At 30.5% G+C, this 22,170-nt stretch overlaps 1 protein-coding gene across 1 annotated transcript in view; it reads right to left on the reverse strand.

Moving 5' to 3' along the window:
• The window catches only part of LOC134682960 (neuronal acetylcholine receptor subunit alpha-9-I-like), a 208,052-nt gene that overhangs the window by 124,546 nt on the left and 61,336 nt on the right, over positions 1 to 22,170 (reverse strand). The gene's annotated exons all lie outside the window — the stretch shown is intronic.

Consider the following 22,170-nt stretch of genomic DNA (forward strand, 5'->3'; position numbering starts at 1 on the left):
TACAGGAAATGTTTGGAATATGCCAGTTAAACTATTTGCCACTGGCCAAAATACCACAACTATGCGACATATAAAATTAGCTGTAGTTTCACCATTCGGGGTCACAATCCTTAAAGTAAGACATCATTTTAATCGGTATTGTGTACAGATTCATAAAAGCTGAGAAGTTTTTATATATCGCATACAAGGTTTTGCTTAAAGGGACAAACATATAATATAGTGAGGTTTTCACATAGAAATGTGTTAGTGAATGGACTAAAACAATTCTGAAAAATATTGTATGGCATGTGTACATTAATTCTAAAGCATCAGTTTGGTATATTTAATGCAAATATTACAGATTTGTACATAGCAACCAGATATAAGAAAACCAGACTCTGTTCAAATTTTGAAGTTTTTCAGCTTATTGCGACGTCATGATACTTTTATTAATTCTCTCCTATATATGGAACCAAAAGTTGCACATGCAAAGTGTTGATTTTTTCTTCTTTGGCCTGTACTACTGATTAGTGTAACATGGATTTTTTTTCATTAATTTATATTTTTTGTACTTTTTATAGTTAAAAGGCTCCAAGTATCATATATAAGAAATACACTATTTCAATATTTTTCTCAACTCAGCTACAACTTAGTTCATATAATAATAGGGACAAAATATGTTTAAAGTAACTTTATTTATGCTTATTTTACAGTTTTTATTCTATTTATTCAAAAGAAACCCAATTTTATGTTTTTTCTTTTTAAATAAACTGATGACAATAGGATACAGGAAATGTTTGGAATATGCCAGTTAAACTATTTGCCACTGGCCAAAATACCACAACTATGCGACATATAAAATTAGCTGTAGTTTCACCATTCGGGGTCACAATCCTTAAAGTAAGACATCATTTTAATCGGTATTGTGTACAGATTCATAAAAGCTGAGAAGTTTTTATATATCGCATACAAGGTTTTGCTTAAAGGGACAAACATATAATATAGTGAGGTTTTCACATAGAAATGTGTTAGTGAATGGACTAAAACAATTCTGAAAAATATTGTATGGCATGTGTACATTAATTCTAAAGCATCAGTTTGGTATATTTAATGCAAATATTACAGATTTGTACATAGCAACCAGATATAAGAAAACCAGACTCTGTTCAAATTTTGAAGTTTTTCAGCTTATTGCGACATCATGATACTTTTATTAATTCTCTCCTATATATGGAACCAAAAGTTGCACATGCAAAGTGTTGATTTTTTCTTCTTTGGCCTGTACTACTGATTAGTGTAACATGGATTTTTTTTCATTAATTTATATTTTTTGTACTTTTTATAGTTAAAAGGCTCCAAGTATCATATATAAGAAATACACTATTTCAATATTTTTCTCAACTCAGCTACAACTTAGTTCATATAATAATAGGGACAAAATATGTTTAAAGTAACTTTATTTATGCTTATTTTACAGTTTTTATTCTATTTATTCAAAAGAAACCCAATTTTATGTTTTTTCTTTTTAAATAAACTGATGACAATAGGATACAGGAAATGTTTGGAATATGCCAGTTAAACTATTTGCCACTGGCCAAAATACCACAACTATGCGACATATAAAATTAGCTGTAGTTTCACCATTCGGGGTCACAATCCTTAAAGTAAGACATCATTTTAATCGGTATTGTGTACAGATTCATAAAAGCTGAGAAGTTTTTATATATCGCATACAAGGTTTTGCTTAAGGGTGCTATAAACAGTTTCGTATAAAAAACTAGGGGTTATTCCCCGACTAAAAATAGACTTGAAGGGAAGTCCCTTTTTATCAACATAATTGGTAAAAAAGTATCATGTTTTTTATATTTGATTGTAAAAATAAGTTAATTAGCTTCAATTAAAACAGGTTGAATGATTAAAATAATTTTTAAAAATTAGATTAAATACACATGTTTTAAGGGGAGACAAACTGTAAACATCCTGTTTTTTTGGCAGTGAAAAGTGCAAAACTTATTTGCACCCGCTGTAGCTCTTTTCGGAGCAGGCGAACGTAGCCTGAAGCATAAATTTTTAGAAAGACCAGGTAAAAACCTATGAAATTCATACAGTTTTGAATATGAAAAATGTGCATGTATCATGTCTGCATGGGTGTGCACATGGCCTGATTTCATGTTTTTTATGCATAGATTAGGCAATGTTTTTCCCATTTTCTCTGGATAAAACTTTTTGGTACTATTAAAAGTACAATTTATTTTTATTTCATTATAAACTAGAGAAAATTCTGATTCTAATGATATCTAGTTTTATACAAGTATCTCCATTAACATTAACACCACTAAGGGTCAATTATAGATGGTCCCTCAAAATATGACGTCATAGAAAAAAACTGTTGATTGCACCCTTAATTAAAGGGACAAACATATAATATAGTGAGGTTTTCACATAGAAATGTGTTAGTGAATGGACTAAAACAATTCTGAAAAATATTGTATGGCATGTGTACATTAATTCTAAAGCATCAGTTTGGTATATTTAATGCAAATATTACAGATTTGTACATAGCAACCAGATATAAGAAAACCAGACTCTGTTCAAATTTTGAAGTTTTTCAGCTTATTGCGACGTCATGATACTTTTATTAATTCTCTCCTATATATGGAACCAAAAGTTGCACATGCAAAGTGTTGATTTTTTCTTCTTTGGCCTGTACTACTGATTAGTGTAACATGGATTTTTTTTCATTAATTTATATTTTTTGTACTTTTTATAGTTAAAAGGCTCCAAGTATCATATATAAGAAATACACTATTTCAATATTTTTCTCAACTCAGCTACAACTTAGTTCATATAATAATAGGGACAAAATATGTTTAAAGTAACTTTATTTATGCTTATTTTACAGTTTTTATTCTATTTATTCAAAAGAAACCCAATTTTATGTTTTTTCTTTTTAAATAAACTGATGACAATAGGATACAGGAAATGTTTGGAATATGCCAGTTAAACTATTTGCCACTGGCCAAAATACCACAACTATGCGACATATAAAATTAGCTGTAGTTTCACCATTCGGGGTCACAATCCTTAAAGTAAGACATCATTTTAATCGGTATTGTGTACAGATTCATAAAAGCTGAGAAGTTTTTATATATCGCATACAAGGTTTTGCTTAATTAAAGGGACAAACATATAATATAGTGAGGTTTTCACATAGAAATGTGTTAGTGAATGGACTAAAACAATTCTGAAAAATATTGTATGGCATGTGTACATTAATTCTAAAGCATCAGTTTGGTATATTTAATGCAAATATTACAGATTTGTACATAGCAACCAGATATAAGAAAACCAGACTCTGTTCAAATTTTGAAGTTTTTCAGCTTATTGCGACGTCATGATACTTTTATTAATTCTCTCCTATATATGGAACCAAAAGTTGCACATGCAAAGTGTTGATTTTTTCTTCTTTGGCCTGTACTACTGATTAGTGTAACATGGATTTTTTTTCATTAATTTATATTTTTTGTACTTTTTATAGTTAAAAGGCTCCAAGTATCATATATAAGAAATACACTATTTCAATATTTTTCTCAACTCAGCTACAACTTAGTTCATATAATAATAGGGACAAAATATGTTTAAAGTAACTTTATTTATGCTTATTTTACAGTTTTTATTCTATTTATTCAAAAGAAACCCAATTTTATGTTTTTTCTTTTTAAATAAACTGATGACAATAGGATACAGGAAATGTTTGGAATATGCCAGTTAAACTATTTGCCACTGGCCAAAATACCACAACTATGCGACATATAAAATTAGCTGTAGTTTCACCATTCGGGGTCACAATCCTTAAAGTAAGACATCATGTTAATCGGTATTGTGTACAGATTCATAAAAGCTGAGAAGTTTTTATATATCGCATACAAGGTTTTGCTTAAGGGTGCTATAAACAGTTTCGTATAAAAAACTAGGGGTTATTCCCCGACTAAAAATAGACTTGAAGGGAAGTCCCTTTTTATCAACATAATTGGTAAAAAAGTATCATGTTTTTTATATTTGATTGTAAAAATAAGTTAATTAGCTTCAATTAAAACAGGTTGAATGATTAAAATAATTTTTAAAAATTAGATTAAATACACATGTTTTAAGGGGAGACAAACTGTAAACATCCTGTTTTTTTGGCAGTGAAAAGTGCAAAACTTATTTGCACCCGCTGTAGCTCTTTTCGGAGCAGGCGAACGTAGCCTGAAGCATAAATTTTTAGAAAGACCAGGTAAAAACCTATGAAATTCATACAGTTTTGAATATGAAAAATGTGCATGTATCATGTCTGCATGGGTGTGCACATGGCCTGATTTCATTTTTTTTATGCATAGATTAGGCAATGTTTTTCCCATTTTCTCTGGATAAAACTTTTTGGTACTATTAAAAGTACAATTTATTTTTATTTCATTATAAACTAGAGAAAATTCTGATTCTAATGATATCTAGTTTTATACAAGTATCTCCATTAACATTAACACCACTAAGGGTCAATTATAGATGGTCCCTCAAAATATGACGTCATAGAAAAAAACTGTTGATTGCACCCTTAAAGGGACAAACATATAATATAGTGAGGTTTTCACATAGAAATGTGTTAGTGAATGGACTAAAACAATTCTGAAAAATATTGTATGGCATGTGTACATTAATTCTAAAGCATCAGTTTGGTATATTTAATGCAAATATTACAGATTTGTACATAGCAACCAGATATAAGAAAACCAGACTCTGTTCAAATTTTGAAGTTTTTCAGCTTATTGCGACGTCATGATACTTTTATTAATTCTCTCCTATATATGGAACCAAAAGTTGCACATGCAAAGTGTTGATTTTTTCTTCTTTGGCCTGTACTACTGATTAGTGTAACATGGATTTTTTTTCATTAATTTATATTTTTTGTACTTTTTATAGTTAAAAGGCTCCAAGTATCATATATAAGAAATACACTATTTCAATATTTTTCTCAACTCAGCTACAACTTAGTTCATATAATAATAGGGACAAAATATGTTTAAAGTAACTTTATTTATGCTTATTTTACAGTTTTTATTCTATTTATTCAAAAGAAACCCAATTTTATGTTTTTTCTTTTTAAATAAACTGATGACAATAGGATACAGGAAATGTTTGGAATATGCCAGTTAAACTATTTGCCACTGGCCAAAATACCACAACTATGCGACATATAAAATTAGCTGTAGTTTCACCATTCGGGGTCACAATCCTTAAAGTAAGACATCATTTTAATCGGTATTGTGTACAGATTCATAAAAGCTGAGAAGTTTTTATATATCGCATACAAGGTTTTGCTTAAGGGTGCTATAAACAGTTTCGTATAAAAAACTAGGGGTTATTCCCCGACTAAAAATAGACTTGAAGGGAAGTCCCTTTTTATCAACATAATTGGTAAAAAAGTATCATGTTTTTTATATTTGATTGTAAAAATAAGTTAATTAGCTTCAATTAAAACAGGTTGAATGATTAAAATAATTTTTAAAAATTAGATTAAATACACATGTTTTAAGGGGAGACAAACTGTAAACATCCTGTTTTTTTGGCAGTGAAAAGTGCAAAACTTATTTGCACCCGCTGTAGCTCTTTTCGGAGCAGGCGAACGTAGCCTGAAGCATAAATTTTTAGAAAGACCAGGTAAAAACCTATGAAATTCATACAGTTTTGAATATGAAAAATGTGCATGTATCATGTCTGCATGGGTGTGCACATGGCCTGATTTCATTTTTTTTATGCATAGATTAGGCAATGTTTTTCCCATTTTCTCTGGATAAAACTTTTTGGTACTATTAAAAGTACAATTTATTTTTATTTCATTATAAACTAGAGAAAATTCTGATTCTAATGATATCTAGTTTTATACAAGTATCTCCATTAACATTAACACCACTAAGGGTCAATTATAGATGGTCCCTCAAAATATGACGTCATAGAAAAAAACTGTTGATTGCACCCTTAAAGGGACAAACATATAATATAGTGAGGTTTTCACATAGAAATGTGTTAGTGAATGGACTAAAACAATTCTGAAAAATATTGTATGGCATGTGTACATTAATTCTAAAGCATCAGTTTGGTATATTTAATGCAAATATTACAGATTTGTACATAGCAACCAGATATAAGAAAACCAGACTCTGTTCAAATTTTGAAGTTTTTCAGCTTATTGCGACGTCATGATACTTTTATTAATTCTCTCCTATATATGGAACCAAAAGTTGCACATGCAAAGTGTTGATTTTTTCTTCTTTGGCCTGTACTACTGATTAGTGTAACATGGATTTTTTTTCATTAATTTATATTTTTTGTACTTTTTATAGTTAAAAGGCTCCAAGTATCATATATAAGAAATACACTATTTCAATATTTTTCTCAACTCAGCTACAACTTAGTTCATATAATAATAGGGACAAAATATGTTTAAAGTAACTTTATTTATGCTTATTTTACAGTTTTTATTCTATTTATTCAAAAGAAACCCAATTTTATGTTTTTTCTTTTTAAATAAACTGATGACAATAGGATACAGGAAATGTTTGGAATATGCCAGTTAAACTATTTGCCACTGGCCAAAATACCACAACTATGCGACATATAAAATTAGCTGTAGTTTCACCATTCGGGGTCACAATCCTTAAAGTAAGACATCATTTTAATCGGTATTGTGTACAGATTCATAAAAGCTGAGAAGTTTTTATATATCGCATACAAGGTTTTGCTTAAAGGGACAAACATATAATATAGTGAGGTTTTCACATAGAAATGTGTTAGTGAATGGACTAAAACAATTCTGAAAAATATTGTATGGCATGTGTACATTAATTCTAAAGCATCAGTTTGGTATATTTAATGCAAATATTACAGATTTGTACATAGCAACCAGATATAAGAAAACCAGACTCTGTTCAAATTTTGAAGTTTTTCAGCTTATTGCGACGTCATGATACTTTTATTAATTCTCTCCTATATATGGAACCAAAAGTTGCACATGCAAAGTGTTGATTTTTTCTTCTTTGGCCTGTACTACTGATTAGTGTAACATGGATTTTTTTTCATTAATTTATATTTTTTGTACTTTTTATAGTTAAAAGGCTCCAAGTATCATATATAAGAAATACACTATTTCAATATTTTTCTCAACTCAGCTACAACTTAGTTCATATAATAATAGGGACAAAATATGTTTAAAGTAACTTTATTTATGCTTATTTTACAGTTTTTATTCTATTTATTCAAAAGAAACCCAATTTTATGTTTTTTCTTTTTAAATAAACTGATGACAATAGGATACAGGAAATGTTTGGAATATGCCAGTTAAACTATTTGCCACTGGCCAAAATACCACAACTATGCGACATATAAAATTAGCTGTAGTTTCACCATTCGGGGTCACAATCCTTAAAGTAAGACATCATTTTAATCGGTATTGTGTACAGATTCATAAAAGCTGAGAAGTTTTTATATATCGCATACAAGGTTTTGCTTAAAGGGACAAACATATAATATAGTGAGGTTTTCACATAGAAATGTGTTAGTGAATGGACTAAAACAATTCTGAAAAATATTGTATGGCATGTGTACATTAATTCTAAAGCATCAGTTTGGTATATTTAATGCAAATATTACAGATTTGTACATAGCAACCAGATATAAGAAAACCAGACTCTGTTCAAATTTTGAAGTTTTTCAGCTTATTGCGACGTCATGATACTTTTATTAATTCTCTCCTATATATGGAACCAAAAGTTGCACATGCAAAGTGTTGATTTTTTCTTCTTTGGCCTGTACTACTGATTAGTGTAACATGGATTTTTTTTCATTAATTTATATTTTTTGTACTTTTTATAGTTAAAAGGCTCCAAGTATCATATATAAGAAATACACTATTTCAATATTTTTCTCAACTCAGCTACAACTTAGTTCATATAATAATAGGGACAAAATATGTTTAAAGTAACTTTATTTATGCTTATTTTACAGTTTTTATTCTATTTATTCAAAAGAAACCCAATTTTATGTTTTTTCTTTTTAAATAAACTGATGACAATAGGATACAGGAAATGTTTGGAATATGCCAGTTAAACTATTTGCCACTGGCCAAAATACCACAACTATGCGACATATAAAATTAGCTGTAGTTTCACCATTCGGGGTCACAATCCTTAAAGTAAGACATCATTTTAATCGGTATTGTGTACAGATTCATAAAAGCTGAGAAGTTTTTATATATCGCATACAAGGTTTTGCTTAAAGGGACAAACATATAATATAGTGAGGTTTTCACATAGAAATGTGTTAGTGAATGGACTAAAACAATTCTGAAAAATATTGTATGGCATGTGTACATTAATTCTAAAGCATCAGTTTGGTATATTTAATGCAAATATTACAGATTTGTACATAGCAACCAGATATAAGAAAACCAGACTCTGTTCAAATTTTGAAGTTTTTCAGCTTATTGCGACGTCATGATACTTTTATTAATTCTCTCCTATATATGGAACCAAAAGTTGCACATGCAAAGTGTTGATTTTTTCTTCTTTGGCCTGTACTACTGATTAGTGTAACATGGATTTTTTTTCATTAATTTATATTTTTTGTACTTTTTATAGTTAAAAGGCTCCAAGTATCATATATAAGAAATACACTATTTCAATATTTTTCTCAACTCAGCTACAACTTAGTTCATATAATAATAGGAACAAAATATGTTTAAAGTAACTTTATTTATGCTTATTTTACAGTTTTTATTCTATTTATTCAAAAGAAACCCAATTTTATGTTTTTTCTTTTTAAATAAACTGATGACAATAGGATACAGGAAATGTTTGGAATATGCCAGTTAAACTATTTGCCACTGGCCAAAATACCACAACTATGCGACATATAAAATTAGCTGTAGTTTCACCATTCGGGGTCACAATCCTTAAAGTAAGACATCATTTTAATCGGTATTGTGTACAGATTCATAAAAGCTGAGAAGTTTTTATATATCGCATACAAGGTTTTGCTTAAAGGGACAAACATATAATATAGTGAGGTTTTCACATAGAAATGTGTTAGTGAATGGACTAAAACAATTCTGAAAAATATTGTATGGCATGTGTACATTAATTCTAAAGCATCAGTTTGGTATATTTAATGCAAATATTACAGATTTGTACATAGCAACCAGATATAAGAAAACCAGACTCTGTTCAAATTTTGAAGTTTTTCAGCTTATTGCGACGTCATGATACTTTTATTAATTCTCTCCTATATATGGAACCAAAAGTTGCACATGCAAAGTGTTGATTTTTTCTTCTTTGGCCTGTACTACTGATTAGTGTAACATGGATTTTTTTTCATTAATTTATATTTTTTGTACTTTTTATAGTTAAAAGGCTCCAAGTATCATATATAAGAAATACACTATTTCAATATTTTTCTCAACTCAGCTACAACTTAGTTCATATAATAATAGGGACAAAATATGTTTAAAGTAACTTTATTTATGCTTATTTTACAGTTTTTATTCTATTTATTCAAAAGAAACCCAATTTTATGTTTTTTCTTTTTAAATAAACTGATGACAATAGGATACAGGAAATGTTTGGAATATGCCAGTTAAACTATTTGCCACTGGCCAAAATACCACAACTATGCGACATATAAAATTAGCTGTAGTTTCACCATTCGGGGTCACAATCCTTAAAGTAAGACATCATTTTAATCGGTATTGTGTACAGATTCATAAAAGCTGAGAAGTTTTTATATATCGCATACAAGGTTTTGCTTAAAGGGACAAACATATAATATAGTGAGGTTTTCACATAGAAATGTGTTAGTGAATGGACTAAAACAATTCTGAAAAATATTGTATGGCATGTGTACATTAATTCTAAAGCATCAGTTTGGTATATTTAATGCAAATATTACAGATTTGTACATAGCAACCAGATATAAGAAAACCAGACTCTGTTCAAATTTTGAAGTTTTTCAGCTTATTGCGACGTCATGATACTTTTATTAATTCTCTCCTATATATGGAACCAAAAGTTGCACATGCAAAGTGTTGATTTTTTCTTCTTTGGCCTGTACTACTGATTAGTGTAACATGGATTTTTTTTCATTAATTTATATTTTTTGTACTTTTTATAGTTAAAAGGCTCCAAGTATCATATATAAGAAATACACTATTTCAATATTTTTCTCAACTCAGCTACAACTTAGTTCATATAATAATAGGGACAAAATATGTTTAAAGTAACTTTATTTATGCTTATTTTACAGTTTTTATTCTATTTATTCAAAAGAAACCCAATTTTATGTTTTTTCTTTTTAAATAAACTGATGACAATAGGATACAGGAAATGTTTGGAATATGCCAGTTAAACTATTTGCCACTGGCCAAAATACCACAACTATGCGACATATAAAATTAGCTGTAGTTTCACCATTCGGGGTCACAATCCTTAAAGTAAGACATCATTTTAATCGGTATTGTGTACAGATTCATAAAAGCTGAGAAGTTTTTATATATCGCATACAAGGTTTTGCTTAAAGGGACAAACATATAATATAGTGAGGTTTTCACATAGAAATGTGTTAGTGAATGGACTAAAACAATTCTGAAAAATATTGTATGGCATGTGTACATTAATTCTAAAGCATCAGTTTGGTATATTTAATGCAAATATTACAGATTTGTACATAGCAACCAGATATAAGAAAACCAGACTCTGTTCAAATTTTGAAGTTTTTCAGCTTATTGCGACGTCATGATACTTTTATTAATTCTCTCCTATATATGGAACCAAAAGTTGCACATGCAAAGTGTTGATTTTTTCTTCTTTGGCCTGTACTACTGATTAGTGTAACATGGATTTTTTTTCATTAATTTATATTTTTTGTACTTTTTATAGTTAAAAGGCTCCAAGTATCATATATAAGAAATACACTATTTCAATATTTTTCTCAACTCAGCTACAACTTAGTTCATATAATAATAGGGACAAAATATGTTTAAAGTAACTTTATTTATGCTTATTTTACAGTTTTTATTCTATTTATTCAAAAGAAACCCAATTTTATGTTTTTTCTTTTTAAATAAACTGATGACAATAGGATACAGGAAATGTTTGGAATATGCCAGTTAAACTATTTGCCACTGGCCAAAATACCACAACTATGCGACATATAAAATTAGCTGTAGTTTCACCATTCGGGGTCACAATCCTTAAAGTAAGACATCATTTTAATCGGTATTGTGTACAGATTCATAAAAGCTGAGAAGTTTTTATATATCGCATACAAGGTTTTGCTTAAGGGTGCTATAAACAGTTTCGTATAAAAAACTAGGGGTTATTCCCCGACTAAAAATAGACTTGAAGGGAAGTCCCTTTTTATCAACATAATTGGTAAAAAAGTATCATGTTTTTTATATTTGATTGTAAAAATAAGTTAATTAGCTTCAATTAAAACAGGTTGAATGATTAAAATAATTTTTAAAGATTAGATTAAATACACATGTTTTAAGGGGAGACAAACTGTAAACATCCTGTTTTTTTGGCAGTGAAAAGTGCAAAACTTATTTGCACCCGCTGTAGCTCTTTTCGGAGCAGGCGAACGTAGCCTGAAGCATAAATTTTTAGAAAGACCAGGTAAAAACCTATGAAATTCATACAGTTTTGAATATGAAAAATGTGCATGTATCATGTCTGCATGGGTGTGCACATGGCCTGATTTCATGTTTTTTATGCATAGATTAGGCAATGTTTTTCCCATTTTCTCTGGATAAAACTTTTTGGTACTATTAAAAGTACAATTTATTTTTATTTCATTATAAACTAGAGAAAATTCTGATTCTAATGATATCTAGTTTTATACAAGTATCTCCATTAACATTAACACCACTAAGGGTCAATTATAGATGGTCCCTCAAAATATGACGTCATAGAAAAAAACTGTTGATTGCACCCTAAGCTTTTAAGATGGACCTAAGCTTTCCCGGTGTATGGAATCAAACGCCTTTTCAAAGTCTACAAAGTTGATGTATAAAGGAGCATTCCATTCAGAACATTGTTCTATGATGTTTCTTAAAGCAAATAGTTGTTCAGTAGTGCTTTTCCCCCTTCTGAAGCCAGCTTGCTCTTGTCTTAGCTCTTCATCTATACCTTCTTGTATTCTTTGGATGATTATCTTAGTGAATACCTTACTTGGCACAGAGAGTAGTGTTATGCCTCTGTAGTTGTCGCAACATGCCCGGTCTCCTTTCTTTACTATTTTAACAATTAGACCTTTATTCCACTCCTTTGGTATTTCGTTTCCAATCCATATCATATTGTAGAGCTTTAGCAAATACTTGGTGGTTGTTATTGTATCTGCTTTAAGTATTTCCGCTGTTATGCCATCTATGCCTCCTGACTTCCCATTTTTTAATTGTTTCAAGGCTTTTGTAATTTCCTCTTTTCTGATTGGGCCAGTATCAATCTCTCTTTCCTCTATTTCATAGTCTAAATTGATGTTAAGTGCTATTTCTGGTTCAGGCCTATTCAAGACTTCTTGAAAGTGTTCTTTCCATCTTTTAAGTTTTTCTTCATGGGTTGATAATAAATTTCCAGACTTGTCTTTGATGACTTGAGGTGGTTTCTGTTTTTCATTGCAAATTGTTCTAGTAACCTCATATACTGTTTTCATCATTCCATTGCTTGCTGCTTTTTCTGCTTCTTCAATTAAGTTGTCTGTCCATTGCCTTTTGTCATTTCTCAAAAGAAATAGAAAGGAGGTCTAGATTGCTAAAATGATTTATAAATTTATATTTTTTATTTGCCCAAAAACATTTAAATTCATTTAATCAACATCCTTTTATGATTATTTGATATAACTATTATTCATTTAAAGTCTTTTTACAATTTACATTTTTAAAAGCAAAATAACTGAAAACAGGATAAAACAAAGGGAAGTAACAAAAATGTATTTCAATATTCCCAATACACATCGTTTTTATTACACAACGGCAGTTAGCCAAAGGTAAACATCGTTGATTACCAGTAGGTTTGACACCCAAGCTGTCAAGTGAAGCCATATAATTATACATCTTCTTTGATGTACAGGTAAAATTCAACACAGGTGTCAATTACACCCATACAGTAGTAAGACATTGATCAAATATGATCAAATATGGCGTCTGAAAATTTTCATTCATGAAATATTTCATACACGGGAGTTTTTTCTCCTTAACGGGAGGACGGGAGGAGACCCCTGAAAGCGGGAGTTTTGTACTCCCGTCGGGAGGTTCACATGTATGTTGTAATTAATATTGATGCTTTGAGATTGAAGATTTGAAAGAGTCTACTGAAGTGCAAGTTACAATGTTATCTGGTAGTTTGTTCCAGTCGGTAATAGTTCTTGGAAAATATGATTCTTTTCTGTACTGTGTTTTGCAGGATGGAATTTGGAAGCTGTTCGAATTAGAATGTCTTGTTTGTCTTTTTTGAGGAATTAATTTATTATTTTTAGGAATTTCAACCTTTTCGTGTTCAATTTTGTAAAGCATCACCAATCTGGAGTCTTTTCTTCTGTCAGAGAGACTGCGCCATTCAAGATGTTGTAACATGTTACCAACGCTTGAGGTGTTTCTGTATTTGTTGGTAACAAAACGGGCAGCCCTCCTTTGAACTTTTTCAATGCTATCTATGTCTTGTTGTAAGTATGGATCCCAAACAGAGCAAGCATACTCTAGTGATGGTCTTACTAGGGACTTATATGCTTGCTCTTTAATGGATGTTGAACTTATGTTCAGGTTCCTCCTTAGAAAGCCTAGTGTGCTATTAGCTTTCTTGCATATGTTGTTAATATGCACATCCCATTTAAGGTTGGAACTGATGGTGACCCCCAGATATTTTGCTGTTGTTACATGTTCTAATGAATGATTGTGTAATGTGTAGTCAAATGTGATTGGTTTTTTATTTCTGGTGACTGAAATTACATTGCACTTATCTGGGTGGAATGCCATTTTCCAAGTAGTTTCCCACGATGCAAGTTTGTCTAGATCTTTTTGTAATGTTAATGCATCGGAGTTTGATTTTATTGCCAAATAAACTATTGTGTCGTCTGCAAATAAACGTATTGTAGATGTTAGACCAGATGGAATGCCATTAATATAGTACAAGAAGAGACTTGGTCCAAGAACTGACCCCTGTGGAACCCCTGACTCAACTGCAACATACTCAGATTTTTCCCCCTCTAGAACTACTGCCTGTTTGCGATTGCTTAGAAAATTTTGTATCCAGTAATTTAATTCCCCCTGTATCCCGTAATGATGAAGCTTATTAGTTAAAAAAGAATGTGAAACCTTATCGAATGCTTTAGAAAAATCCATGACCAAAATATCTGTTTGTTTACCGTTTTCCATGTTTAGTGAGACATCGTCTATAAATTCCAGTAGTTGTGTTTCGCAGGATCGACCTCTGCGAAATCCATGCTGAAGGGGATATAAAATGTTGTGATTATCTGCATGGTTCATGATGTGTTTAACTACGATATGTTCTAAAAGTTTGCAACAAATACATGTAAGTGATATAGGACGGTAGTTTTCAGGGTTATATTTATGGCCTTTTTTGTAAACAGGAGAGACATGGGCAGTTTTCCAGTCATCTGGAACTAGATCATATACTAGTATCAAATCATAGATACTAAGATAGTCTCGGGGTGATGCAAGTGTGAATTTATATCAGTTGGCTGAAACATTTTGGAATAAACACATATCGAATAAAGATCTATTCTAATAATTCAAAAATCAGTAAGTGACGTTAATGTCAATGGTTTTGGTTAAATCCAGGAAATAATATTCTGATAGTCCAGGTAATATCAAAAACAATATGTGTTTTAGAATAATTTAAAATAAGCTTTATTTTGAGTCGGCAAGGTATACAAACATAAGCCGTCTAATGCGGAGCTTTTAACCAATAGAAGGAAAAAAATTATAGGATTTAATAAAAAAATATAATATGAAAGTGTCCTTTTACCCTTTTAAAAATGCCAGTGCTTTCAGAAAACTTCATTGAGAGGAAAATTTGGGTCACGCGACTCGTTTATCACTGAAGTTACAAAATAAAAAGAAAAAAATAATGTTATAAATTCCTGTTAAAATTGTGATTCAGTTTCTAATTATGCCGTCCCCCTTTTATGTTTAGTTTGAATAATACAAACATAAATAATATGAAGATAAAACACAAAGTTGTCATAATTTAGATGAGCAGTTTTAATTGCATGTACTGATTTTGTGTCATGGATACGCCATATTCGTTTTTTTTTATATATAACAAATGAAATGCACTCCTGTCGGAGTCGAAATTTGCATTCATCACTCTTAGACATCTAGACAAAGTGTTTTATTTAGTTTACAATTCAAGTTTTTCGGAAGACACCGGCCTTATCTATGTGAAGATATAATGTGGCCACATCAACTTTAACATGTTCATTATTAATATTAAAACATTTTTAAATATATATACATGTATTAATATGGCATATACATGTAGATATAGGAAGATGTGGTGTGAGTGCCAATGTGACAACTCTCCATCCAAATAACAATTAAAAAAGTAAACCCTTATAGGTTAAAGTACGACCTTCAACACGGAGCCTTGGCTCACACCGAACAACAAGCTATAAAGGGCCCCAAAATTACTAGTGTAAAACCATTCAAACGGGAAAACCAACGGTCTAATCTATATAAACAAAACGAGAAACACGTATATATTACATAAACAAACGACAACTACTGTACATCAGATTCCTGACTTAGGACAGGTGCAAACATTTGCAGCGGGATTAAACGTTTTAATGGATCCAAACCTTCTCCCTTTTTTGTATATATATGCCATATTAAAGTCATAAGAAACCTTTAAAAAACGGCATTTATATAATGAGCAGCCATATTTTAAAGTACATTTGTTTACACTGAATGGTCAATCTATTCAAAGATCTGTTAAAGCGACTCATCTTGGTATAGATCATGATGTCAATTCTAAACATGGTGTGAAAGATTGTGTACCAAATAGAATTCAGACAGCTAGGAAAACAGTGAGCTGGACTCCATGGATTGAATGGACTTAACCCTAAATTTCTATGCATCTGGTGAAAATGTTTGTGCTACCCACACTTTTGTATGGATTAGACTCTATAATACTCTCTGTCTCAGATATGAAATCACTGTCCGTATATAACACCAAACTTATAAAGCAGATCCAGCATTTGCCAGAGCGCACTACCACTAGTGCTGTTTACTTACTTCTCGGTCAAATGTTTCCTTGCACTTTACTTTATACTAGCAGTTGGTTTATCATATTTTCATTTGCTAAACAGGATTCTAATTACAGAGCCCTTTCATACTAGTATTACGTCTCTAAATAAAGTTTATCGACAGGTTGTAGGTATAATATCCGATGGGCACCAATTACTTCCCCTTTATAGCAGACTTGTTCTTATACTGATATCAATCAAAGTTTGTTGTTAAACCCAGTGAAGACCCGTCTAAATTACATTTCTCTAATTCTATGGAAATTTATCCCTTTTCGAACCCATTGTATAAAAAAATTTAATCAACGTGTGGTTGCTGGTGATCTCAGAAGATCATTGGATGATTTTAAGGGTCATGACCTTTTTGGCTGACTGGATGAACCAAAATATGATAACAGGTGTTAATGAAATTGACAACTTCGTGCAATGTGAACGGTACTCGAAGGGGATTTTCAGTAAACAAAAAAAGAAAATGTCTTTTTAATCATTAGAGAAACAGATTCTTACATAGTTACTCGTGGATTATCGGATTTATCCAATCTCGATAGTTAAATTATAAATTTTAAAGTACTCGCCGAGGCGGCTCGAACTTTAAAATTGATAATTTAACTATCTCGATTGGATAAATCCGATAATCCACTGGTATCAATGTAAGAACCTATATTTAACTGATTAATTCAACAACAGATATATCGTTAACTTGATGATATTCTTTGTTAAATTCATGAATATTCTAATTATACTACCGAATTTTACCCAAAGGAACTTACTTGAATTAAATCAAATATACTAGTCAACAAAAGAAACGATACACGACTTTGAAATAAAATTTATCAAAAAGTATAGAATATAAAACAAAATGAGATACACTATTTTAAAAAGCTTTCATTTATTTAATGGCAAAAAACTTGATATTGTTGATGAATTTAACTACTTAGGAATAGTTCTAACAAGAACAGGCAATTTTAATAAAACAAAACAGTTTAATGTAGAAAAAGCTACCAAGGGTCTTTACGAAGTGTTAAGACTAGGTCGTCTACATAATCTTTCTATATATAGCCAGCTAGATTTATTTGATAAAATGGTAAAGCCAATACTACTGTACGGTTGTGAAGTATGAGGTATTGGCAATAACGACATGATTGAAAGGGTACATCTAAAATTTGGTAAATTGTTATTAAGTCTGAAAACATCTACACCCTCTTATATGATTTATGGGGAGCTTGGGAGATATCCTATAGACTTGGACATAAAAACTAGATTGATTTCATTTTGGGGAAGATTAAACTCTGGTAAAGAGACAAAACTATCATATATTTTATATAAATTGTGTTATCACATGTCTATTAATGACAATGTGAATTTTCCATGGTTAACCAGAATAAAGACTATTCTGAACGAATGTGATATCCCAAATGTATGGGAAACGCAATCTTTTATAAATTGCAAGTGGTTAGTTTCATTCACCAAACTTAGACTTAAAGATCAGTATGTACAAGTCTGGCATTCTTTACTAGAAAACTCGCCAAAAGCACTAAATTACAAACTTTTTAAAGTTTTTTTGGAAAAGAAGATTATTTTGAAATTCTTGGGAACAAACTGTCTATTGATTTGTGTAGATTTAGGACCACAAATCACAAGCTCCCTATTGAACAGGGTAGATGGAACAATATAGTCAGAAACAATAGAATTTGTCTTCTATGTAATACAAATGATATTGGTGATGAATTGCATTATATATTAGAATGTAAATACTATTAAGAAAACAGGAAACATTATCTGTCACATTATTATTTACAAAATGCAAATATTGTCAAATACAAACAGATTATGTCTTCAAAAAACAAATCAGTATTGATTAAATTATGTAAATTCATAAAGATTATTAACACAGGTGTATGTGCTCCTGGCTAAAATGGACTTCAGATATTTTATAAGCAACTATTTTGTTTGCTCTGTCTTGTTGTAAATATTGTACATAATTGCATGTCTTCTCTATACCTATGTATATGGTTTATTGAGAATAAAGATATAGATAGAAAAAGCTTTCATTTGCAATGTATTCACAGTATATTTGGAACCTTTCGGATTAGTTTTAAGATTGTTACCGCTTTTAGAATATCACTTTACACATACTGTCTAAAGACTATGGTAAATCAGTTGATAATGTATACATTTTAACGATTTATCGTGGGGCCGAACTTTGCTTAAAAAATAAACGAAGAAACTGTATGATTTCTAAAAACAAATTGATGGCAAACACCGTCTTTACCTTCAAATGAGAGGTTGGCATCATGAGTTGGAACTTCTGTTTTTAAAATTGTCGATTTATGTAAATTTTGTAAAAAAAAAAAATCGCAAAAAAGTCACGAAAGCAAAGAAATTATTTTTTTTAAACGGATTTATATTTCCATAATGATTAAGTATTACTACCTTCAATATTGGTCCAATGAACGGAAAACTATATCCTTAATTTGAAAATAAGTCTTGTATCGTTTCTTCTTGTTGACTAGTATATAAACGCACTGCACTAGTTCTGTTTACTTACTTTTGGGTCAAATGTTTCCTTGCACTATACTTTATACTAGTAGTTGGTTTATTAAATTTTCATTTGCTATACAGGATTCTAATTACAGAGCCCTTTCATACTAGTATTACGTCTCTAAGTAAAGTTTATCGGCAGGTTGTAGGTATCCCATGGACACCAATTACTCCCCTTTTATAGCAGACTTGTTCTTATACTGATATCAATCAAAGTTTGTGGTTAAACCCAGTGAAGACCCGTCTAAATTACATTTAACTGATTAATTCAACAACAGATACAGCCCGTAACAGAGAAGTGATCGAATTGGTGTTTCTTTACCCTCAAAATTAGCTACGTTATCGACAAACTAAATTGAGTAGTGACCGAACTTTTGGTACTTTAACGTTAAAAAGATTGACAATGCTGACAAACTTTCATATGTCGATAATCAAGTTTAATACCGATAATATTGAAAATAATTCTAATAATATGAAACAAAATATTTCCAGGCATCATTTCGATTGGGCGAAAAGTAGTCATTTCTTAAAAGTCAATACAGAAAAAACAGGTTTATGGAAGGACGTCTTGATAGTATTATTTCCTTTACAATTCTACCCAAAACTAAAAGAAATATACTGGTAAACAATTAAAAAGGTGTTTGATAGGAATGATGTCCTTTATAACGTGTGATGGATTTGAATTCAATCAATAACTTTGAAATGTTTTCTCATATGTATACACAAAAGTGAGGACTGGTATTTGTACTTCTGTTAGAATATGTCTTCGTCCGTTTCACATGCCAAATTTTTGTCTAGTACAATTTAAACGGGGAAATTTTGTTGATTTTTTTTTTAAATATGACAAAATAACTAGTAAAACTATTTCTTGCAATGGCACACACAGAGAATATTTTTTAGTAAAAATCAGTAAAAATAATTTCTCCAAAATATACCATGGCCAAAACCTAAGGTTTTTAGCAGTGTACAAATAAAAATCGTCCTCAAAACTGCGCTTGCTGTCATTTTGGTGGATCATGCAACATTTCACCTATTACCCATAAACAACATAGGTTCTCAATTACTAAAAAAAGTTCTATACGATAGTTTCAAATCAGAGCAAGCATATTAACTTCCTTATATACAGTCGAATATGTCTATAGGTTACACAAAGCTAGTTCTTAAAACGTTTGTACCAGGGAAAACATTTTTCTTTGACTCTTAAAACGGATTTCTTAACCATTCACTTATAATATTCCGTATTTCTGATTTTTTTGTTCGATAACGAAATTATACGACTTTTTTTATGACTACGTGAACGTGTGCCATTTATTTTTGCTGGTCTTTAGGAAGACAATTTACAATTTATAGTGAACGGAGGTACTTATACATAACCTTATAATTCTGTTTGGAAACAAAAATAAATTCCCAATATATAAATATACATGTATTAATATACATGTATTATATGCCGTGTACATGGTTGGATTTTGTAGATATAACTACCGCACAGAAAAAGTATCATGTATTTCGAGGCTTTCATACTCAAGGTTTTGAATTCTACCCTTGTTGAAAACCTGTGGAGTTCGCTACAGTTCCTTAAAACATCAATTACTTTTTTTTTGTAAATTAAGTGCCGTCTCCCTTAACATGCTAACATTTAAGTCATATCTTTTCATTTTCATATTTGTTTCCCTGTTTGTCTCTGTTGTCTTGATTGTTGGGACGATTAGTGGTATCTAACAATATTTACGAAACCTTTCTGAGAATTATGAATATTTCTTCTCTGTCAGATATATATCATTACCAATGATAAAATGAAATGCCGTTCATCACATCTTATAAAGGTTTAAATTTCAAATATTCGTCAATAACTTAAGATAAAGAGCAATTTTCAAATGTTAAAGGGTACATTTGTTTTTTTTGCTTCGATTTGAAAGAAATTTATTTCAGTTTTTTTTCTGTGACAAAGTACAAGCATAACCGTACGATTACCTATAGTTGTGAATGTTTGTGTCCTTTGGGTCTTTTTGTGGATAGTTGTCTCCTTGGCAATAATACCACATCTTCTTTTTTATATGTCGGTATTGCAACAATGTATGCTTGACATAATCCCAGGGACATAATAAATAGATAGGTATGAAAAAGAAAAAATATGGGGTATTCTGTATCAGACGGAAAAAAAAACTATTACAGTGTTGAATCCCATAAATATTCACAGTGCAAGCAGTGTATAATAAGTAATCGGTGATTTCTAAAATTAAATGAACCTGGATAAATAATTCTTTATACTAGTAACAACTTTCAAAGAAACAATGTATAAACTACAGCATGTACAGTGCAATTAATTTTTGTTGTATGTAAACGTAAGCTATATTCGCCTTTTCATGGAAACGAAAGTATAGAGATTATAGACGATATAAAGAAAAAAACTTCGACCTAAACAATGAAAACTTACACATTGGACATGAAATATTTAGTCGATGAAGAAAATTAAATTATGTCACTTCTGAAATAAGTTTGTCGATAACGTAACTTATTCTGACGGTAAAGAAACGCGAATTCGATCACTTCTCTGTTACGGGCTGTATATCGTTAACTTGATGATATTCTTTGTTAAATTCATGAATTTTCTAATTATACTACCGAGTTTTACCCAAAGGAACTTACTTGAATTAAATCAAATATAAACGCACTGCCATTTCCTAGATTAATATTTCAGTTTTTCATGGGAAACCTTTTCTGTTCTTTAAATTTTCTATATCTTTTGGTTTTTTTTTTTAATTGAAAACTAATATTCGAGTTCAAAGATCAATGTTATCAGAAACCTTAGGATTTTTGCGTAGGCAATACGGTCCACTGACCATTACTGAATACCCAGAGACATCTTATCACTTGCGGCTTTCAAATCAATCATTTAAACATATTTTTAAAATCCATAGAGATATAAAGTTTATTCCATTTTTTGTAGAAAGTTCCCCTTATCAGACCCCAACGAACAAGCAAAACCCGAAATGCACCACTTGACATCTTACGATGATGTAAGTCTAGCATACTGTAGAACCTTAATTAAATATGACACGTGCTTTCTATGAACTAATGTGGACAAGTCCAGGGGCGAGAAATCGGAAAGGGGAAAGAATAAGAACTGAACAAAGACTAAATATTATCAAATTCGTCCAAGATAATATACAGAAGCCACATATATAGGTCATATAGTGACTGCATACTGAGATTTAACTATTCAAATTTCTAAACAGATGTTACAAATAAAAAAGAAAAAAACAAAACAGTTGGTTAAATACATAATATCTATTAAATTCTTCC

The sequence above is a fragment of the Mytilus trossulus genome, chromosome 9, assembly GCF_036588685.1.
Source record: "Mytilus trossulus isolate FHL-02 chromosome 9, PNRI_Mtr1.1.1.hap1, whole genome shotgun sequence".
NCBI lineage: Eukaryota > Metazoa > Mollusca > Bivalvia > Mytilida > Mytilidae > Mytilus > Mytilus trossulus.